Source organism: Lampetra fluviatilis, chromosome 35, assembly GCF_964198595.1.
Source record: "Lampetra fluviatilis chromosome 35, kcLamFluv1.1, whole genome shotgun sequence".
In the NCBI taxonomy this organism is placed as follows: domain Eukaryota; kingdom Metazoa; phylum Chordata; class Hyperoartia; order Petromyzontiformes; family Petromyzontidae; genus Lampetra; species Lampetra fluviatilis.
Window position 1 is genome coordinate 11,765,257 of NC_136309.1, and position 4,797 is coordinate 11,770,053.

Consider the following 4,797-nt stretch of genomic DNA (forward strand, 5'->3'; position numbering starts at 1 on the left):
GACTGGAACTTGGGGGTGGTGGGCGGGTGGGCAGGGCTACAATAGAAATTGGCCAACGTCGTCTATGTGCAAGAGAACAATCGGTGTACCTGGACCTAAATCGGTATTGGTTGAGAATCCAAATACAAAAAGCAGTACTGTTAAATGCTGTCAACACTCGGTAAAGTGGAAAAGTACCTGTCAAATAAGATGGTACAAATATGTGTAGTTAAATCTTTTTTGCATGGTTAATAACATCTTTCCAATGATTACTCAGTTTGTACCCATCATCACGGTTGAAGTTATGTCTGTGTTTGTAAATCTGGATGGCTTCGTCTACAAACCTTTGTTGGTAGCCAGAGGGTTTGCAGAGCACCTTGGTCTCGGAAAAAACAATATCATGAGAGCCCACAGCGTTGTAGCAATGATCGGCAACGGCGGAAGACTCAATTTTGCCGTGTTTCAGATCTGTGTTTCAGATCTGACTTGTGCTCGCGGACACGATCAGAGACATGACGTTTCGTTTCCCCAATGTAACAATCACCACAGCTGCAACTTGGAGCACGTGTTGTGAGCAGGGGCAAGTGTTGTCAGCAAGGGTTACGTGTTGTTAGCAGGGGGAACATGTTGTTAGCAAGGAACACGTGTTGTTAGAATGGGTACGTGTTGTTAGCAAGGGACACGTGTTGTTAGCAGGGGCACGTATTGTCAATAATAATTTACATTTGTAAGGCGCATTTCATCTGTAACACTTTGTGGCCTTACAATGAAATGCATGTAATAGGCGACGTTTCGGTTAATGGACCTTTATTGGAATTAAGTCACGTGTGCATTTACGCCCCTTACACGTGTGTACTCGTTGGTCCGCGCTCGCTCGGTTCATTTGCACTGGGCAAGTCACCACGAGGCCCTTGAGATTCGAGGAATCGTTCGAGAATTATTCCCTTGATCCGGGGCCCCATGGCCCAGCCACACGACTGCATGGCATATGGGGAGATAGAGAACGCAGTTCTGTTTATCAGCGGTGGCCAATACACCAAGCGCTGTGTGATCCATTCTGGTGTATCTCAACTGGCTCAGGGATCCAACCAGAAACGTGTGGCCAACAATTACCACGCCAAAATGTTACGCAGAGTGTTGGCGTCACGGAGAATACTGCACAGCGCTTCGTGAATGAAAGATCAATGACTCGCGTGGATTGTGAATTCAGTGAGGTGAAAACCACCAGAAATGTCACTCGTGGGTACATAACGCAACACACGTCCTGTGGTGGAACAGGCGGACACCAACTAAGCTAGCACCGCTTGCCGTGGAGGGGATCAAAACATGAAACGTACAAATCCTCATGGCGGTACCCCGGGGCACCAAATAATACTAAAAGGCCGAGGCAATTAAAAATGTTTTCTTTCTGGGACACTATTTTTCCCAGGGGTGTACTTCACTCCGTGACTGGGGTACCAATCAATCCGACATCAGTGCCACTCCGCGATGTCGAAACGCAGCGAGGACGATTACGCCAAAACCCTGAACGCTCGCGGTACGCAGCGTAGTGGTGGTGCATCGTAGTGCACAGCTCGTCGAGATGAGTCGACTGCCGCATCCCAGACCATCAACAGACTAAACATGACTGCATCACGGACATGATGCGAGAGCCGGGGTGCTATGGTATCGCCATCAAGTTCAATAGCAAACCTGTTGCTTTCTTTTCAAATGCCGTACGAAAGAAGACGAGTGCCATCTATTGGTAGACGTTATATATATTTTCATCTATGAATTGGAAGATTTCATTTACATATTCATTCAGCCGTGTAGATAATTGCTGTGTGATTCAGTCAGTGTTTGTTTTAACTTGTAAAGGTGAGCGCGCTGCGCTTCGAATTCGGCCACCCGAGTTCGATTCCCGCTTATCTGAACCGGTCCCAGATTTCCCCTCGGTCCACTCAGCCTAAAATGAGTACCTGGTGCGGTGTCTAAAAAACACAAGGCGGTCGAGCGTGTTGCTGGTGACCCACCCCCTGGTGTGCCGTTCCGGCCTTCATAGGTGCTCGCTAACAGCACTTGCCCCAACAGTCTGTTAAGGCTACACAGGGGATCTTTGTCTGATTTGTCTTGAGATGCACAAGGAATATTTCGCGATCCACCCGTGGATCACGATACTGGACGGCCTCCACATTCCCACGAGTTATGCGTTTGTAACATCTTCGCGGGAGAAAATGTTTCATAACATTAAACCTGTACTGCACACATAAATAACATCCATACACTTAATTAAATTGTACCCTAATCCAAAAAAGAGCAAAAATCATACAACGAAATACTTCAATAAATAATCAGGTAAATTTGTAAGTTGTATTTACCGTTGATGATGATGGGGGTGTGATGATGATACTCCGCTGGTGCCAGGTCGCTTCTAAAAAATAAGCTAATAGCTCAGTGGGCTTTATCTGGTAAAACAAACTAGTTTAGTCTTCTTCTTGGTTCTTTCGGTAAAGTCACGTAGAATGGAAATAATGAAATAATAAAAATAAAACATAATAAAATAATTCTCACGACGTTTCGGCCACAACGCAAGCAGCCGTCCTCAGGTGAAGAACAGGTCTGTCAGAAAGCCATTCAGACGCTGTCTTTCTGACAGACCTGTTCTTCACCTGAGGACGGCTGCTTGCGTTGTGGCCGAAACGTCGTGAGAGTTATTTTATTATGTTTTATTTTTATTATTTTATTATTTCCATTCTACGTGACTTTACCGAAAGAACCAAGAAGATGAATCCCTGCAGTCACGAAAGCTTTAAATCGTAGTTTAGTCTTATGTAGTGTGTCAACAATACATTCCTTCGAATATGGACGGGAGAATGTAACGCATGTAAGTAGGCTCCTTACGGTTGCGGTTAGTTATATCTGCACTTCTTTCTAGATTTGAATATGAATCTGCACTTCTTGTTTGTCCTGCTTATTAGAGCTTTTGTGCAGGCATAGTGAGGTCATTGTTAATTTGTAGCGCCTTTTTCTAGGTGGGAGATGGTAGCCTTCACGAGGTCCACCTATTAAGTTTCTCATTGTACGACCAATACCATCAGAGGGTTTTTTGGAAATCGTTTATATACTTTAATATCGTTTATACATGTTTTAAAGCATGTGTAATTCCACCGGGATATTATATCCGCACAAAACCGAGCTTTGGCTGGTGCTTATCTCCACTGGCGGTCCTTAGTCAGTTGTGGATTCAACATTCCTATGGCGGGGGTGAGTACAACTGAAAGTGACAGTGGAACTTATTCTATTGACCAATTTACAGAATCCAACAATATGGGCGACAAATTATGGGGGTGGCAAAGACGCGCAGTAGTTAGCGCACTGCACTATGAACCTGGCGACCAGAGTTTGATTCCCAGGCACACATGACATCAGTAGCGGGTGATATCTGAACAGATGGTCCCACTCCTTTCGCAACCCACTGACCAGCGGAGTAAAGTTTTGTCAAATCGCCATGATTGAGCCAGCGTGGAGAGGCCATCACCCAGCAGTGGATTGACCAAAGGCTGCACTTGTATCCGAGGCCAGAAAAAAATCTATTTAATTTGGAGTTTTAACGTTTAGATATATTTCGTATATGTTGCACTATTTCTACTACGTTCTTGCCTGTTATGTGTCCATCAATGGTCGTTCACAAGGGCCATCATAACTGCAAATCACCCGTAGTGAGGGAATCTCTTTCGTTGTTTGACGGTATTCACCATGCTGGTGTCTCTGTTGTTCCATTCTGGCCTCCTCTCTCTGACCATACTTCACCACGCTGGTCTCCCTCTCTCTCTGTGACCATACTTCACCATGCTGGTCTCCCTCTCTCTCTGTGACCATACTTCACCATTCTGGTCTCCTCTCTCTCTCTGTGACCATACTTCACCACGCTGGTTTCCCTCTCTGTGACCATACTTCACCATTCTGGTCTCCCTCTCTGTGACCATACTTCACCATGCTGGTCTCCCTCTCTCTCTGCGACCATACTGATCTCCCTCTCTGTGACCATACTTCACCATTCTGGTCTCCCTCTCTGTGACCATACTTCACCATTCTGGTCTCCCTCTCTGTGACCATACTTCACCTTTCTAGTCTCCCTCTCTGTGACCATAACTTCACCATTCTAGTCTCCCTCTCTGTGACCATAACTTCCCCATGCTGGTCTCCCTCTCTGTGACCATAACTTCACCATGCTGGCCTCCCTCTCTCTCTCTCTGTGACCATACTTCACCATTCTGGTCTCCCTCTCTCTCTCTGCGACTATACTTCACCATGCTGGTCTCCCTCTCTCTGATCATACTTCACCATTCTGGTCTCCCTCTATCTCTGTGACCATACTTCACTATGCTGGTCTCCCTCTCTCTTTGACCATACTTCACCACGCTGGTCTCCTCTCTCACTGACCATACTTCACCACGCTGGTCTCTCTCTGTGACCACACTTCTCCACGCTGGTCTCCTCTATCTCTGACCACACTTCACCACGCTGGTCTCTCTCTGTGACCATACTTCTCCACGCTGGTCTCTCTCTGTGACCGCACTTCTCCACGCTGGTGTCCGTGCCCGACGTACGCGCCACGTGTTTCCGGGGACGCACGGAGCCCGCACCGCATGGGCGGAAGTGGCCGCGCGCTCGCGCGTCTAAATTCCGTAGCGCGCATAGGCGTGGGGCAGCTGCCACGCGCTCTCCCATTGGTCGGAATTTAATTGACCTCGGCCAATCGGATCGCCGTGCTCGCGCGTACGAATTGCTAAATCTGAACCCCCACCCCGTATTCGGAGGGGGAGGGGTGCAGGAGGC